General features: G+C 36.7%; 1 long non-coding RNA gene across 1 annotated transcript in view; it reads right to left on the minus strand.

Moving 5' to 3' along the window:
• Positions 1 to 432: 432 nt before the first annotated feature.
• The window catches only part of LOC103175813, a 49,149-nt gene continuing 29,671 nt past the window's right edge, over positions 433 to 19,910 (minus strand). The window contains exon 4 of the long non-coding RNA XR_487535.2: positions 433 to 478. This is a non-coding gene — a long non-coding RNA (uncharacterized LOC103175813). The remainder of the gene's footprint in view (positions 479 to 19,910) is intronic.

Below are 19,910 nucleotides of genomic sequence, written 5' to 3' on the forward strand. Positions count from 1 at the left end.
CTGTGGCCTTTTGAATGGGTTGTACTTTGTTAAAATAGCTTGCTTCAACTATACTATAAACCAAAGTGTTTGTATCTGCACTGAGTGCTTTTATAAAACGGTACCAAACCACAATATACAGGTCTCCATTAAAATAAGAATTTTAAACTGTGGGAAACTAAAGGTATGTTTAACTAAACATGCTAAGTGTGATTTTTCATCGCACGCTTCAAAATAGTTTCTATAAACTCTTGTTAGCATTCAAGGCTTTTTCCCCCTGGATGTAAGGGCTTTTTGTTTCCTGTGGCGCATTCACAGACACAGCCTCAATTAAAGAGGCAAATGCATACATGGTTGCATGACTCACAATACATTATGCAATTTATTTCATTCAGTAACTTGGCAGCTGTACCACGAGCATGCTTCCCACGAACAATTCCAGTGTTGCTTTCCATTCACTATTATAGTAATGTGTGGTTTGACTCTACACCTGCAGTGCCTGAAACAGAAAAAAAACATAAAAATTATAAAAACATTCAACTAATTCCTGGCCAGTTTCATTTAAATATCAGTAGAAAATCATGATAAATTCAGGAGATTGTTTTGTTTGTTTAGATTTGGAGATATGTAATGAATGAATACTTTCAAGATTTCGTTCCTGCGTTCAATTCCCTTCATGATCTTACTCCACCCAACAAGAACAATGACAAATTGCATTTAAATAGCGCCGTGTACATCTGGAGGTTGGCCCGAAGCCCTGGAAGGTTTTCACCCAAGCTGCGAGGTTGGATTCCGGTGCAGGGTGGGGGGGTGTAAGGGGGTGGAAGTGATGGGGGAAAGATGACTCAAGGCTTGGTCAAAAATGAAGATCTTGAGATGGACCTTGAAGGAGGCGAGCGAAGGAGTGAGATTGAGGGACTCTGGGATGGAGGTCCAGAGCATGGGGACAGATAGGCTGAAAGCCCAAACACCACTGGTGGGGCGGGCAGGGCAATGGATGTGAAGCGTGCTGTGCTTGCTGAATGGAGGGAGTGGGCAAGTTGGTAAAGTTTAAAAGGGCACAGAGGGAGGGTGGGGCAAGACCGTGGAGAAATTTAAAAGTGAGGATAAGGATCTTGAACTGAATCCTCTGAGGGAAGGGATGAGAGCCAGTGGAACCGGGTGAAGGTTGGGGTGATAGAGCTTAGTGCAGCAGAGAACACAAACTGAAGAGTTTGAATCGTTTGCAGATTGTTGAAGGAAGAGTTATGAAATGTAGGAGGCAGAGAGTTGCCGTAGTCTCGCCTGGACGTGATGAACGTATGGATATGATGGCCCGAGGGAAGAGGTAGTGACGGAGGCGGGCAATGTTATAAGATTACCCACCAATTTCCAGGGGATTGCTTCCATTATAGCAGATAATTGAAATTATATGTTTTTAACAGGCAGATGGAAGCTTGGTTTAATGTTTCATACAAATCAATGTCTCAAAAATATTAACAATTAAAAAAACAGAGTTGAAAGCAACAACTTTGTGAACGGCATTTGTATGTGCATTATTTCAGCACAGCAATTAAATATCTTGAAAACAGGCCTTTTATTCATTCTATCAAATACCTGATGTGGCAATATTTCCCTATCCCAGCTGCATTTGATTGGCATTTTGTGAATTACTGTGCAGTGCACTGTTGTGAATATACCAGCTAATAACAACATCAGCCAGTTAAATTGTGGAATTAGTGATAATTATGGAATACAAATGGCTATTTTGTGATTTCAAATTACATTTTCAAGTTGCCTGATAACTACAGTGTACTCATTTTAAATTTGGTGGTAATTGATGAAGGTGCAAATAGACTTCAGTCCAAAATAGTATGATTTGGATGCCATATGTATATGTATATATACATTTTCTATATATACAAATTAAATATTAGGACTTATAAAATTCATAAATCTTCTGTTAACTGTGACCATGACCCAATTTAAGATATCCATTCATTCCCATTTGGGGAAATATTTATCATATATCATTACTGGTGATCCTGTGCAGTGCTACTTGATTACATATGTTCAAGCCATCTGTTGCAGATTTGGGGTTTTCTATTTGTGAGTTATAGCCGTTCAGCTTATGACACTGACTGGCATAATGTCCTGGATTTAGTACAAAAAGGTGTCAGATTTGTCCTCTCTTTTCTCCTCAGATGTCTTTGTTTTTCTGCTACATCAAAGTCAGACAGCTTCAAGCCATACTGCAAGGAATATTGTTTAAAGTCTTATAGATTAAATAGCTATAAATAAACAGTAGAAAGGCCATCAACATCCACACAGTCAACAAATAGGGCTTGGAATCTAAGGTTTTCATGTTGGATGATGTTTAAAAACTAGCAACGTTGAAGGCCATGAGAATTTTCCATTTACTTAACTTTGAGTAGCAAAATGAAAATAGCAAAAATCGAAGGAAAGTAAGAGTAAAAAGTGTCATTGACTGTGTGCTAATCATCATCTCTACCCTGGATGAAGGGCACTATATAAATGCAAGTTGTTATTGCTACCAATCAAAGAAGAGGTATGGGTGCACTTCACTCGGGAGTAGTCACGCACAAAATATACAGTCAAAGCACTTTGAGACGTCTTGAAGACACGATAAGTCGCTATATCAAATGCAAAAATTATTATTATTATTAACTGTTTACTGGTATAGCACATTAGTTAATTGAGGGTGATCCAACTTGCCACCCCCCACCGACCCCCACTCCCCATCACCAATTAATTTGACCCATCCACTTGCTCCATAACCTGTAAATGTTATGTTATAATAACATAATAATATTGCTTATGTGACCTGCGGTCATTTCTCAAATAGGGCATCTGGCCCTCAGTAGCTGAAATGCTGGACTACCCTGCAAATCCATTTAGGTGGTAATGTCAACACAGATAATTATACCATAACAGTCTTTCAACCCCAACCATGAACAAATGTACAAATCTTCAATCACCATAACATTAGACCAGCTTAGCCACCTATCAGTGTGAATGTTATCCTGCTACCTTCTGCATTTTCAAATAATATTTGATGGTATTTGCTAAATATATGGTATAAACAAGAACACACAATCAAATAGACATTGGGTACATCACCTAAGTGATACATGTGCATGTTGGCAATGAGTTTCAATGGATTGTTTGACCATGGAGTTGACAGGGGGAATTCACAGCCGAATCCAATTCTATCCTTATCTAATGCTCATATTTCATAATACACTGTGATCACAAAACAATATTTAACTACAGTATTACATACCATGAAACTACAAAGAAACAAACCCAGGGATGTGGATTTGACACGGTGTGCCGAATGGTCTTCTGTGCTGTATATTTGTATAACACACATAGCCTCGTGTTTTGTGAGGTGTATTTACTGATTGGTTTATGTTTTAATACACTATAGAGAACCATAATTTATATCTAAAATATTTCCTTTCTAAATGTAATGATTTATAAGTAAATAAATTCTGTGAACGGTTATAACAACTATAGACTATTAACAGCAGCTAATTATCCCGCACAAATACAGTATTGACACATCAACCATCAGCAAATGTTTAAATATCTGTAGTCGGGTGGGCAATTTGCTTGTGCACATAATGGTGTTTCATGCTGGGTGCAATTTTGAGGTAAAGGGATTTGCTGCTTAGCATCCACTTTATTGTCCTGTGTTCTGATGAGGCCTTCATACAAAAATAGACCATCAAAGCTAGCTAAGTCCCACAATTTATATTATTGATTCAGCTCTTAATTTTGCATGTGTAGCTGTTAAAAGCAAGGCAGAGGGTATTAGTCTAATTGTCTGCGAAAGTGGGGAATGAATCTGCATTCTCAGACCATTTAGTGGAAGATAAATTCATCCATATTCCTTGGCTGTGTACAAGTGAGCATACATGACATCCCTGCTGGCATGTGTTAAGAATCTAATTATTGGCAATGTTCGGATGGAATTACAACAGCTTTGGATCTTGGAAACACAAGTTGAGAAAAAAACATTCAAATGTCAGCATTTATGCACCAATATTTATAACTTTGCTTTATTTGCAGATTTAGAAAGGTGGGTTTGTTGAATTTTTGGAAAGGCCGACCTTCAAATAAAGGTACTTGGATTAAGGGCCACCTCGGACTCAGGAATCTGATGCCAGCTTAAGAACTGCAGAAAAATCTTCAACTGAAATGAGAAACATCTGAACGACATCTCAATGTAACACAGGGAAGAGTTACTGTTGTCACACCAGTACGGTGATCAGATTTACTGAAGAACTAAACGGCTCTGCTACTTTTATTCAACTGAATTGAATAATATTACACAAAATAAACATTTCATTGTAACTGGGATGAACATTTTTGTTGATTAATTTCTTCTGCTCCTCTCCTGAAGGCACTGACTATTGCCATAATATGGTTCACAGCCACTGTCCCATTTCAACTGGTCCTTCTTCATGAACAGATGTGGAAAGCTGTTTGATGGGGGTGGGAAGGTAATCACAGTCGAGCTTGATCTGTTCTTACTCAATATTAACACACATGTCCCTTCGGCAGGTGCTCTGTGTAGAAATCAGGAGTGGGAACACTGGTTGATTTATTCCTTTCTTTACCCTGAAGCCAGTGGTAGCACCATACTGATTCCCTATCTGAAATAAGATTATTCTGCATGGATTCGGATTCAAAACATTAAACTTTCTGGTATGGGCTAGAGCCTTAAGCTTTTACCCAATAGTAGGTTTCTTGGATTTCATATACAGTTTTGTTACTGGCCATATTAAGCAAAACCTTCTTTAGCATAAGCTGGGATACTGGTGGGAATATATTAACAGATCCAAACCCATGTCTCATAACTCTGATCTATTGTTGTAGTATTTGCAAGTACTGCAGTGTACTCAGAGAACAGTCCAGTGGTAGGTAGAGTTTTTCTGCCTTTTGCAGTACAATGTGGATTCTAGTCACCGGTTGGCGAATCTTTGGTAGTGGATGTTGATTCCACCTCCTCTAAGGATTTGACCTTCATTGTCACCACTATTATAATAGTTTGCATTCATTAGAATACATTAACATATGTAAAATACCTCATTCTTTCTTGTTAAGGCAGTGGATTTGAATAATTCCAATTAAATTTTGATTGGGTGTCTAAATTTATAGAAGCGGGAAGGTAAATTCTGTTAGAATTTGTAACATTCCTACCTTAGTGGTAAGTGAGCGCATTTACTCTTGCAAGACTGTACCTTCACAGTCAAAATTTAGGATAATGCTCCTTTTTTTGATTTTCAGTAGTTCTAAAGTTCAGCCAGTTTATTGGGGCAATAAAATACACTTCTTCTAAAATGGGACAGTATTAAAGTCCTTAATTTGCTATTTAGTTGGTCTGATACACCGGAATATTCCTTTGAGTATTAATTGATTTTGTAATGATATTTGTAGCATGTAATGAAGAACATGTTATTCTATTTTACTACTGATGCCAAGATCTGCAGGAGATGAAGCTAACAATATATGTTGATTTTCCATAATTAAAAATGTTTTCTTGTAAACAAATTAATAATTTGGATTCAAATTTGTCTACCTTTTTCATGTTTTCTTCTGATTTTCATGCTGTGTTGAAGCTCTAAGGAAACTTGTCAGTTCTAATTAATCTCAAGATACTGCTCCACCAGCTTTAAACGCTTTCGCCAGTTAAACCTAATACCACTGATCAATACCTTTTAAATCTTTTACTTACAATTTTTCAGTGCACAGACATTGCAAGTAATGTGAGTATTGTACCAACTATCAAAGGAAGAGGATTATAATTTACTCTGATTTTATTGTAAGTCAAAGCTATTTAACAATAAACCTTTTCAGCGTAGGTACTATTAATGATAGATATAATAGAATTCATTTTACAAAGGTATTTCATACTGGGCAGAAGTAAATTGCTGTAACCTTTATAGAGGCAATAGAACTTCACGCATGCCAGTCTTAATGTGCATCAAAATCTCAATATGAAAAACTGACATTGAAGCGCAATCCTCAAATGTATTTGACATATTAATTGTTAGTTGTTTAAATATGTTATTTTATATGGTAATCACAATAGTTTTTATATGACAACAGAAGACAATGTGTTAATGGCTCTCCCAAGTAAGACATAATTATGTTTTTGTAAATAATTATATAAGATCCAATGCACAGTATCCATTTAGATAAATGGTATGTTGAATTTTCATTGAAATGCAAAGTGTAATTTTCCTGCAAATATGAAGCTAAATTTCAGCATTAGCTGCTTTAATCAATCATGGTTCTTAATGAAAATCAAACCTGATTTTAGAGCTGAATAAGAAAAAAGATTTTGCTTTCAATCATTTTTGCAGTGTAAAATGACACCTTTTTTGCATTTGATTCCCCATCTCATGGCTATTTCAAACGCATTACATTTTTCATTAGTGAAATTTGATAGTTTAAAAATGGCTCACAAATCAGTTACACTGAGTCTTTTTTTGCTGGGTTTCTAATTATACAGGTTGAAAAATGGGTTAGAAATCATGATCCACTTTAATAACGGAAGTGGAAAAGCTTCCTAAATAACACAAATAAGTATTGCGCTAAGACTTCTTAGGACGATTCTTCATTTACAGTGTAATTAAGATATTATTTGAATGCTAAATCATTTACTAGCCATAATAATCTTACATATATTATAGATCATTTGAATTTTTTTAAAAAAGGTTTAATGCTGGTATAATATTCTGACCATTTAAACTGAAAATGTTTGCTTGTATGGTATTTCTGGATCATTTGTTTATCACTTCTCTTACAAATATGGTACTTTGTATTGTATAAAATTATTTTTTATGCAAAGCATGAAAGATCAAGCACAAAAGATAATGACAAAGAGTCTTTTCCTACCACCCAGTTGTTTGTCTTGTGTTTTCCATCTTCACTGCTGTTCTAGTTCACCTGCGAAACTAGGAAAATCTTACATGCTCTTTCAGAGGTTCTAATCTCAGTACTCCTCTATGGCTCTACTTATGTGAAAGCAATGCCTAATGCATTACATGATGTTTTTTCCTTTGTGTTAAATAACATTACAAAGATGCAGTGCATATATGTCTCCTTAGTATATATGTCCCCTCCTGCCTGAAAACCTTTCTTTTCGGTCGTGCTTACGGTCATCTCCTCCCCCCCATCCCTCCGGCTAGAAGTCAGTCTCCGCTACTGTTAAGCGCTCTGAGACGCTACCCTGCATGGAGAGCGCTATATAAGTGCAAGTTATTGTTGTTGTTGAGTTGTTATTGTTGCATTTTTCTCCTGTCAATTCCAGGTAAGTCACTGAGTATCAGATGAATTTGATGTATTGAATTTATCCAACAGAAGATTTGAATCCAGTTGAGGTGTTGGTGAGAAGCAATATCTGAAGCCTCATTTGACGACGGATGAATCCTTGTAAATCCAATAATTCAAGTAACTGTACAGAAACATTTTTTAAGCTGTCTTGTTTTGTTGCATCAGTTATCACATGTTGTTGTATAATATAAATTGATGTCATTCTTTGTCACATCAGTTGTTGAATTGCTTGTTAATAATCTAGTTAGTATTATCGGATAAATCAAAGGGAAGTTTCCTTTCAATGCAGAATAAGAACAAATGTCAGTTTCCTCCAAAGAAAGGATCATGTTGCCCTGGACTTCAGATGAAAACTATACAAAATCCATTGTACTCATTGGTAAATAGGCTTAATACTAAGTTAGTACTGCAATTCTTATTAATAACTGCAGTAGTTTCAAGCGCATGTTCTGGCTGCAAGATAAAAACAGAGGGTTTAGGTATTTAGTGTATCAAGTCAAAAGTGGAACAGAATTGTAGGACCTATCAGAAAGTACCATTTTATGTGTCCCACGAACTCTATGCAATTGCATATTGACTATTTCTACCGCAAAGAGATACGTGTTTGTCCCTACGATACAATGATGAGATTGTAACCTCATTTGTTGAGGTGCTAAATAGAAATCCTTCGCCTGAATGAAGGAAAATCTGTGTTGCTCTCCTGCATTTGCCATCAGTTAGTTACAGAGTGGCATTGATACACAAGAGAATAGGTTACCTCTTTGACCTTGCTGTCGAGGAATGCAAGATGTGACAGAACCAAAGAACGCAGGAAAAAAATAAAAGAAGTAATAATAAGAAACTCGAACCAAGCAAAATCCGAAACAGTAAACAAAATATAGGGCCAATATAGGCTTGATGACCAAATGGCCTGCAGTTTCTTTGATTCCATGATAAATATGCTATTAGGCTGAATTTTTAAAAATAAGGTAAAGTATTATGCTTCTATTTTAAATGAACATGCATTATTCCCACTCTCGGTCGAAAGTTGTTATAGGTCAATAACTCAACGTAAAGTACTGCATTTGCCCCTTATGTTTCCTAGCATAAAAAAATATATTTGTTTTTCTCTCAGTTGAAAATTTCCCACAACTGGTCTGTAATCTTGTACTAAGAATAAAAAGATAGGTCCCAATTGGGGACAAGATACAAATGGTCTTCAAGGTTCCTCTCAGCTGAAGTGCAGCCTCTTCAGAGAAATCTTTTTCTGGTCTCCAAGAAGGAGTCCTTCAAACAATACATTTTGTGAGAAGACTGAAGAATTTAAAAAAATAAGAATGAGAGATACATAAGTATTTCACCTGTCCTATAATTGCAATCTCCTTTGACTCTAGCTCATTCAGAATTCCACTACAATGCATTTTTTCAGTTCATTAAGATACAGAATTTAGACTGTTATCATATTTCTCTATGTTAACCACATAGCAATCAGTTACAACTGAATAATCTGCTCTAATAACAATCAAACAGTTTAGATTTGTATTAATGAAATTACTTGTCTGTAAAGTTGTTGTTTTAGATGGGTTTTACTAACTATGGAAATGACAAAAATAATAATGGTTGCATGAGCTGGCTAAACAACACAGGCACATTAAGCTACAATTTCGTTCTGAGGACCACAGGTGCTATACTGTAATAATAATATTAAACGGTATGCATGCTCCTTACAAATTTACAATCAAGTCTCACGTCTCTATCAATATTATTAAAACATATTTTCAAGTGAACTTTTCGTCATGCCTCAGATTCCAGGTAGGGTTGTCAGCCACTATAAGAATTGGAGAGTCTGCAGTGCTAATAGCAAGACGTGATGGAGATGGTCAGTGAGCGAAAAGGTTGTTAGAACTTTTAATACAGTATTGGAAATACGTCTGTTCTCTGCACTGTAGATAACTTCTATCGGGCAACAAAACAATTGTAACTATTATAACTGAAATAAAAAAACTAATTCAAAAATCTAAATGTCGCTAGCAGTGCACTCTCTAATAAAATAAAACTTTTACAAGCCTGTCATTATTTTCATAAATATTCTTCTTGGCAGAATAATAGTATCTCATTTATTTGGAGATATAAAATATTATCTTTCGTATTATGGTGCTCCTGGTATCTGAACATAGTTAATAAAAAAAAACTATCACTATAAAACAAATGTTTTTACGGCTAATAGGTGCTTTCACATGTCAGGTTACAAATCTAGTGGTTTAGAAAGTAAGTTCATTGTGTCAGAATAGCTGTACATCACTAATGACTTGAATACAGTTTGACTGTTCTCTTTTCTGCACTCTGTGGGATGTCAGAATATTTAATTCATGATGTTAAAAAGATCTTGAAATGTCAGAATAATTATGTCACAGCAGGCATTTAAAAACTCTGGAAAATGTCATCTGACTGAGTGCATTCCATGCTCTTTGTTATTTTAGAAAATTAATGAGTGACTGACACATATAGGGGGTCATGCTGCAAATTTCAGCTGTGACTGAAGATGCATCATTTGCATACTGCAAACTTTATAATACTCATCTTATTTTAACTGATGTCCAAAGCATGCATTATATCCGGTACATTGTGACTATACTCATTACTCTAAACCAAGGTAAAATATTATGTTAAGAAAGCTAGAAATATGCTTCTGTGATATTTAAATAATGATTCTAACCCTTACAAAAATCCTAAATACTGTAATGTTCTATTATTGAAAAACATGAAGCATTTAAAATGGTTCACATTCTTTGTTCTCTTGGCTCCTTTCAGAAGCTGAAAGAGAGTTTGTTTTGAATTGCAACCTAATTATGCAAAGAGGATTTTAAGGTGATGTATAATGCCGGTAGTCAAGGAAACAAGGTCAGAGAGATCATCCTTTGGATTCTCACTATAGCACAGTCCACCGGGCGGTACTTCTCAAACACAGTAAAATATCAGAATATCTTTTAGTTCAATCTGTAAGACAATTTCAAAAGTGGGCAAATGAAGGTGAATCAATATAACATGTTGCAATGGATTGATAGAACGTGGTTTACTCTCCAAAATACCTTACGTTTCTAGTCTCCTCTGCAGTGCGGGGTGGAGATATTAAGTGTAATCAAGGTGCTTCCCCAGAGGAAAGCAAGAAAAATCTGTTTGCAAATCATTTCAGGTTGCTTTTATGCAGCTGGTTACAGAGCAAAATTGCCAAGCGGTCTGAGGTCACCTGCCCACTCAGTCATCTGAGCAATGGCGCATGTCTGAGGGATCTGAAGAGGGGGAAAAATAATGATACAATTGGGATGGAATTGTTTTAATGAATAAATTAAATAGTATGTGCTGAGAGTTTGAATTTCAAGAAAACAAGACTTATTAGTAAGTGCCTGAAGGAAATGTCTGTAGAGTCCTCACATATATTTGATAACTCAAGTATATTTCATTCTTTGTTATGATGCAAAATAATTTAATTTGTAAGGTAGTCATATGTAAATTGCCTTCACGGTTGTTGCCAGCATAATCAGCAAAAGATCCACTGAAATGCCAACGTCTTGTATTCACCTCAATCAACCTAAGGCAAGAGAAGAGATTGAAGAGAGATAATAATAATATTCCTTGCATTTGATATAGCATCTTATCATGTCATTGAGACATCTCAAAGTGCTTCATAGGATTTACTGTAAGGTGTTTTTTGACTGTGTATTTTGTGGACATAACATGGCAGCCAGTTGCACACAGCAATGTCCCACTAACAGCCGTGGCCAATTTTTTTTATTATTATAATATAATTTGTATTTGTGGGATTGCTGTCCAGGAAGAAACTCCCTTCTTTTTCTGCTTGTGCCATGGGATTTTCAACGTCCACTTGAACAGGGAGACTGGACCTTGGTTTAGCATCTCATCCGAAGGACGGCACCTCAGGTAATGCAGCACACCCCTTGCACTTGTGTTGGAGTGTCAGCTTAGATGATGGGATTCCCGACATGGAACTTGAACCCAGGACCTTCTGACTCAAAATTGAGAGCGCTACCACTGAGCCAAGCTGACACACAATTGTCAGCTGACAAAAAAAGCTGGCAGATCCAATTGACTAAAACAAATTCCCTTCAATAGTACTATACTGACATGAATCTTACAAACTATAGAGAAACAAACAATTCCCTGCTAACAATGTACACGGTAGTATAGAACAATAGAAATTAGTTAATCAGTAGCCATAGTAGGAACATCAGTGGAGCTTTTCTTTAGACCCCATAGGCTTGGATTCAAATGTGATCTTCTGAAGCTGCTGCATTAAACTATTGTCGCAAATAGCAACAAGCAATAAAAATACTATAAGTGCCTCCTACTATTTTGACAGTAACATATATAACTATTTGAAGAATCTCTGATACAGCGATGAACGTTCATTCAAGTTTTGCATATTTATTTTGTTCTGTATTGTGGGATGAAATGAAACAGTGAAGCACGAGGAAATAACATAAATACTATTTCAATAGTCATAACAAGCAAACATTGTGTCACATTTAGCTCTATGCTTTCAGGTGACTGGCGTCAATGTTGTCTTGGAAAATGAACTGAAGTATAAAATTACAGGGAAGGAGTTGGGAAGATACAACATATCCACTCCTACCTACCATAAAGAAAGAAGCATCAAGTATGACCCCAAATCAATATGGTCTAGTGTTTAATTTATATTGTTGTGCCAATAATAGAAGCTGAAGTTCCTATCTGCAATATGCCAATTTGCTTGGTGAATAGGACACACCTATAATTCATTTCCCCAATTGCATCATGTATAGTAAGTCAATAACCGTCACACTTTGTATATGTGTGTTTGCATGATTAATGCCGTTTTTCAGCAATTTCTTCTCAGCAGTATATATTATCTGTGAGGTTATGTCATGAATACAGCGCAAACACAAATGATTCTTGGATCAGCTTTTGCAGATATTTACGGAATGCTTGTAGGTTTATAACTCCAAAGGACACTCGTGAATGAAATGCATTTGTGTCCTGATCTATGAATTCCAATGTAGTTAGAATTTGTTTCATTCCGCCAGAAACAATTAATTGAATTAAAATATATACCCATTTTAAACTTAATATCTTCAAAACAAAGACATATTTTTCTACGATTCTTGTTTCAGGGCTCAATATTGAGTACAGTAGTACTCTTAAAGTATTTTTTGAATAAGAGTCTTTCTGTTTGATGTTTCAGATTTACAACCAATTATTGAGCAAATTGATCAATGGAAAGCTACTGCAAAACGTTGTGACAGACATCTCAATAATAAAGCAACACATTCATGTTCACCAGAAGACACTTATGCATGGTCAACTCACACTGAAAACATTGAAACTGTTCTGTTGTAAAAAACTGAAAGTGATAACATTTAATCTGATCAAATTCAGTTTGCAGGATCCAAAATTTGATAACATCTAAAGTATTTTGATACACTGATGGGGAAAATGCACGTTGTATACAGAATTTCCAAATATATTTTGAGGAAAAATCTATTCTATTTAAAAAATCATTATTTATTAATAGTCAATACAATTTACATGTATATAGTGCCTGCCACATTGGGAGGACATCACAAAGTGCTTGAAGCCTGCAAATTTTTGGTTGTCTTGCTGAATCCATATCTAAAACAATTATTTTGATTCATACAGAATTTGCTACATCACATATTAGGACTTATTTCCATTGAAAAGAAAATTATTATAATGCAAATTGTATTATCAAGGATGTATGGCAGGTTGAACTGTACAATGGATAACATTTTTAACAAAACTGATCTTGTACTATAGTAATTGTACTATGAGTCTTTTATAATCTAAATGTTAAACTGTGAAGTCAGTGTTAATACTCTGCAGTCTCCCCACTCCTGCCAATACAGTGCATCTTTATTGGGAATGATCTTAAGACTCCTAGGATGCACAGAATCAAAGTAACAACCGTGTTGGTGAATTTGCTTCTTAGTAATTTGAGACGGCAAATATTTCAGGGAACGTAACCTCATTGTTCGAAGAATCGCCGTCAAATGATGGAAAAGGCAACCAATCAACAGTGAATACCAACAGGTAGCTGTAATACATTTAGCTCTCCACAGCCACAAAGATGTAAGAATTATTACTTTCAAAAAGAGAAAGCCTGTGTGTGACATTCACAAAATTACATTATGCTCTCATGAGAAGTCGATCTCCCTCACCCGTGCTTGCATTTCGACAGACGTTTGAAATCACATTTCATTCATCTAATTTCTATCGATTAAACCTTTAGCTAGTAGCAATGACCATCTTTTTCTCACTGAAGTCAATACTATGTAGGCATTTCTTTATGTAGCAATTCTGCAGTAATTGTTCTGCATTGTTTCTCTATGTCTTTGAACTACATCATGTGTTTTTTTATTTCAATAAAAGCTTTTAAGAAAAATCAACAAATCATTTAGAATCTAGGTGCCATGTGTGTTTTATTGCTTTGAATTGGAGCTGCAGTAAGCAATGCAAAAGGACTGATTAATGATTTACTGCAAAACAATTAATTAGATGTCCACTGAAAATAATTACTTTGTGCTTACATTAGCTTCATTTCCATTTTTAGTGTGGTAGGGATCAATCTCTAATAAATGCAAGTTGTTATAATATGATAGTCTGGCCAAAACCTATGCATATATTGAGTTTTATTCTCAATTGGGGTACTTATAATATCAAAAGTGTGCTTCTATTAGGAGATTCCATAATAATTGTTCAATAACAACAACCAATTTTAATAATAATAATATTTGTATTTGATATAGCACCTTATAATGTCGTTGAGACATCTCAAAGCACTTCACAGAATATACTACAAAGTGAATTCACTGTATATTTTGTGGGTGAAACCTTTTACATTTATATAGCACCTTTCACATTGAGGGGCTGTCTCAATGTAGGAGTCCTGTAGGAGTGGATAGAGCACTCGCTTTGCATGCGAGAGACCTGGGTTCGATTCCAAGCAGGGTGAAACATTAGGCAAGTTTTCTTACTCCACACACCTAATAATAATCCCTCAAGAAAAAAACAATAATAAATTGGTCACTTCAATCCATGACTGTTTGTGGGACACTGCTGTACATAATTGGCTGCCCTGTTTCACTCACAAATATAGAGTCAATTCACTTTACACTATATTCTGTGAAGCACTTTGAGATGTCTCGAAGACGTGAAAAGCGCCACATCAAATGCAAGGATTATTATATTATTTATAGAGAGAGGTCTTAGGTGAGTTTTGAAGGTGGGAAGGGAGGGAATAAGGTGGAGCGACTCTCGAATGGACTTCCAGAGAGGAGCAGAATAATAATAATAGTTCCATTTGATATACTGCCATATCACGTCTTTGAGCTGTCTCAAAGCGCTTCACAGAATATACTGTAAAGTGAATTGACTATATATTTTAATGTGAAGCTGGTGTTTGTTGAATGGAGGGAGCAGCCAGGGCAGTAGGATGACAAAAGGCTGGTTGTGGAGCAAGGCCATGGAGGCATTTGAAAGTGAGGATGAGATTCTTGAGTTTGATTCGTTGGAAGATAGGGAGCCAGTGGAGTTGAGGGAGGATAGGGATGATGGGTTTGCAGAGCCTAGTGTAGGAGAGGAGAGTTCTGGATAGTCTGCAGCTTGTGTAGGGAGGACATGGGGACTGGTGAACAGTGATCGAGTAACCAAGTTTGGAGGCATTGAAGGTCTCAGTAGCCCAGAGGGAGAGGTGATGGCAGGTGGTGGGTAATGAAATGAGGGAAAGCAGAGAGTCAGATTTAGGGCTTCGAACCTAGTTGGGAGGGAGTGGGGGGCAAACAAGGTGTTCTGCACTGGCTCTGTAAGGTGGAGCACCCATGCATGTGGATGCGGTCAGCGCCTGAAGTGAGAAGGCGTTGACGGTAGCTGAGCAGGAAAGCCTCAGTCTTGTCAACACTGAGCTGTAGAAAGTTAGAACTCATCTAGGACTCAATATCTGACAGACAATTGATCAGAACAATTGGAATGGAGAGTAGAGGTACACTGTAGGTCCCAAGTGAGGAATCCCATTTTATATACTTACATTAAATGTCAGAATCAATGGCAATTGAATAATGGAGAACATAGGTAAACAAAGTGGACCAGTAACTACTCAAAGTTAAAATTGCATGTATCAAAATCAGCCACTGCAGTTTGCAACTATTCCTGGTGCACCCGCATCAGTGCCAGTTTTGGGTGCGTAATCACAGGGAAACTCTATGCTGTCAGAGGAAGTCTGTGCTGGCATTTGTGTACAAGTGTCACCGACATGACTGCCAACCAGCTGTACATGTGCTGCTGCACACATGCTACCAATGGAGGTTATCTCACTGACCCGTGTGAGCATCCTTAAGGTATCAGAATCCTTTTGTTATGATTTTGCCTGTAATCATTCTCCAAGAACGTTGAAGACAACCATGAATACATACAGGAATTTAGACCTCATTGTCTCCATAGCAACAGTGGAGCATTCATGAGAGATGCTCTGACTCTGTCTGTGGCCGAGGATAAGTTAAATCTGTACTGCAGCGGACACTGGCATTGCTAAGTTATTGAGGTCCGACCATCAGCGCTTTGTCTTTTTTTAGTCGTGTGGGACATATCAGTGATAACTAAGTGACAGTCTCTTTCACAACTCCCAGAGAACTTTTAAATGTTAACGCGAAAGTTGCTCCAAAACACAGGCCTGCTTCCCTACCTGCTCCATTTGAAGGAGGCCTACTTGTCTGCAATTCACGCAGTTGGAATATGAAGCCTGCCGGCTCTGACCTGTATCAGCTGACTCTCCAACTCTCCATCCCTATTCTCTTTTTTCTCACACATGTTCACGTAGACCTTCTCAGCAATGTCAAAATCTCCAATTGGGTATGTCGCTGTGCTGGAACTTTAAGTGGAGAGGTTAACTATTTTTGTTAATATGTTTGGTGATCCTCTGGTTAAATAGATGATACACTAGGTTTCCTTATTCTGTGAAGTGAGCACATGGTACATTATGAGCAACTAATGCACATATATCCATTTGGTACAGCTTTACCCTAATACGACTCAAGTGCTGACATTGCATTCCCTATAATGTGTTTATGTGTTGTCAGTTTATATGAATATGTTCATGTCTTGTACAGTTCAGATAATATTGTGCCTACCATACCACCTGACAAGATAGTTTTTCAGTGTCTGTTCAATAATGGTCAATCTGAGTTTAACACCATGGTGTGAACTTAGTGTCAAATTATAAGATACTACTTTAATTAATTAATGTGAATGAGATCTAACTCGTTAGTGACAAAGTCATGAATCAGTTAATTGGGTCATCCTTGCTCATTTTTAATCAGAAAAGCAGAGTTATTTTGGTTTCTCTCTCTTTTTCTCTCTGTCTATGCTAGAAAATATGAAATGATCTTTATTAAATCTACTGGTCCATATTGTGTGATTTAACATGATGCAGCCACAGTGTATCAGTGCCAATATTAAGAAATGTAAGGTCTATCTGATTGGATCAAAAGATTTTGGAATTTCCAAATACAGTAAAAACAGCTAATGAGAAAGCTACTTGTAACCAAGATCTGAAAACTTATCTTATTAGCTGATTTCTTGTTTAAATCTGAATATGGTTCAAAAAAAAATGTCCTGCTGGGTAGAAAGATAAACTTAAAACACCAAACCGCTATTCAGATTTTCCAAAGAATTGTTATGCAAAATATAAGGAAATTTCACTTCTATTACAGGAAGCTCTTTGAGATGTCTTGAAGACGTGATAAGATGATGTATCAAATGTAGGATTATTTTTGTTATTATTTCACATTGGTTTCACTTTAATATCAACGCGCTGGGATATTTCTACTTAATTTGAGTAGGAGTCCAAGAAGGGCTGGAGATGGAAGAGTAAGAGAGAGATCGCCAAATACACAGTGAAAGTGATAGGCATTAAACGAATTCTGAAAGCAGAGGACGGAGCAAGGCAAAGAGATTTCAGAAGAGAGTTCCAACCGGTGGGGGTAAAGTAGCTGAAAGCTCTCTTATTGATGCTGGAGCTCGCCTATCGATGTTGGATGTTTCGATGCCTTGGGACGTCGTCCTGCTGTAAAAGGCACTACATAAATACAATTTGTTGTTGTTGTTATATTAGTAGGTGGGGGATATGAATCAGGCCAGAATTGCCAGAGCAGAGGGAATAGCTAGGGGAGTAGGCATTAAGGAAATCACAGATTTAGAGTGGGGCAAGTTTGTGGAGGCATTTGAAGGTAAGGACAAAGATCTAAAAATTGATCCACTGAGGTATGGGGAGCCAGTGGCTCACGGGCAAATATGGTGGTGATGGGCTCACAGTGCCTAGTCTGAGAAATAATTTGGACTGTAGAGTTCTAGGTGATCTGGAGCTTGTGAAGGGTTGAGCTGGGAAGTTGGTAGGCAGAGCATTGGAAAAGTCGATTCTGGAGGTGACAAAGTTATGAATGAGGGTTTCTTCTACATTGGGGGTGAAGTAGTGGTGCAAATGGGTGATGCAGAGATTGATTTTGTCATTTTGGCTTGGATGAAAGGCGTATTACTATTGAAATATTACACTCCAAACAAAACACAATTTAACACAATGAAGTGATTAAATAATGTTTGTAAGAACTGTGTTCTTTTGGCGCAAAAATGTAACGTTCACGTAAATGTAAAATACCAGAACATATTATAATAAAATTAGAACAGATCAGTAAATACTTGTGCTTTTCTTTTCTCCATTCTTTCGTGCAGTTTCCATTAGTATCCAGTATCTGTCAGATATTAGCTACTCTCTCATACACTTTAAATAGAAATGAACCAATAGTTAACATATCTCTTCATAGGCATAGTGATCCTCCCTACCTCTGTGACCTAATAAACCTTTACCATCCTATCCTGTTCCACGTCTCCCGGCTTTCCATCTACACCATCCACGGTAGGGCCTTCAGCCTGTCAGCCTTTCTGCCCCTACCCTCTAGAATTCCATCCCAAAGCCCCTCCTTTGCCTCCTTCAAGGCCCATCTCAAAACCTTCCTCTTTGACCTTGCCTTCGGTCATCTTCCCACCCCTACCCCTCTTTGCCCTCCGCCCCTCTTAAGTCCACCCCCCCCCCCCCCGTTCGAGTGCAGACCCTTCACTGTCCAGTGCCTTGGGACATCCTACTGATGTGAATATATAAATGCATATTGTTGTTGTTGTTGATCCTTACTGCCATAACGTGATAGACTGAAATAAATAAATCTACTGTGTTTTTCACATCAGTCCCGTGAAGTCACTTGTGCCACATCAATGCCAAATGGACAATATAAAACTTGATTTTGTAGCATTGTAAAATATAAGAGTCTTGGTAGGAAGAAAAAGCTGGTTTCATAATATTAGAGTTATAATATATAATAGTAATCCTTGCATTTGATGTTCGTACTGTACCGAATAACATCAAAATGTTTCAAAGCACCTCAAAGCATTCTTTGCCTATAATCTGACTTCATGGAATTAGACCTGAGATTAACATCCAAACAAAGGTTGCAAGTATCATACACGTGCAAGTATTTGCTTTTTGCATACCCTATTGTTGAGCTTGCATTTCAGACCCCAGTGTCTCATTTGTATAAACTTGTGTTGATTCCTTGGTAAAACTTTCAAGAGCTCCTTTGTATCACATTCCTTTTGATTTGTAGTAAATCACACTTTATTACTGAGGAAATATATTATTTTTTACAAAATCTCATGAAACAAAGTCTATGGTTTTAAAGTCCAAAAATGAAGTCGTTGTTACCGTTGGAAATGATCTAAATAAACTGTTAGACTTTTCTTATAAAAGTTTGCTGTTGCTCATAGATAGACACATTATTACCTCATTCTTCTTCCATACCACTCGCTTATTGGACATGTCAGTCTGTTTCAAAGCCGCATTACAGCTGAAGCCAATCCACTGTTTAACAATTCAAAGCATTTTCATTTCCTAAGCTAGGAACATCAATGAAGCATAGGTCCATTTGAAGACATGCAGTAGTGTATGCAAGATATGTCTTATTAGCAGTCATTACTGCCATCAGACTCTGCTATGTATGATTGGCAGGTTCAATGAGTATTTAACAGCCTTCATTATCGTCAGATAAAGAGAACTGGTTTAAAAATCAAATCGAAAATCAATTAATTATTGCAGAAAAAGTCTGTCTTGCCAAATCGTAAGGTTGTGGTTACAGATGTGGCTTTCTTGCGAACCAGATTATGTAATATTTGATGTTCGTTGCAGAGTAAGATGAAAATTACAAAAGAACCAAAAATGAAATGCAGTAATTTGCTTCTTCCTGGAAGCACAGGAAGTATCATCGCAATAACCATTCTAGCTACAAATGTGTTTACACAGCATGGTCTGTGACACAATGGTAACAGCTATATATTACACAGCACAAAAAAAAACTTATTTTGATTAGAAAATCATTAAAATTCATGCTAACACTAATATGTATGAAAATATGAAACAAATACTTTAATATACCACAGTCACCTCGCAGAATTAAAAACACTTTTCCTTTAATGAAACACTGATGAGCTGCATT

The sequence above is a fragment of the Callorhinchus milii genome, unplaced genomic scaffold (genome assembly GCF_018977255.1).
Source record: "Callorhinchus milii isolate IMCB2004 unplaced genomic scaffold, IMCB_Cmil_1.0 Scaffold1, whole genome shotgun sequence".
In the NCBI taxonomy this organism is placed as follows: Eukaryota; Metazoa; Chordata; class Chondrichthyes; order Chimaeriformes; family Callorhinchidae; genus Callorhinchus; species Callorhinchus milii.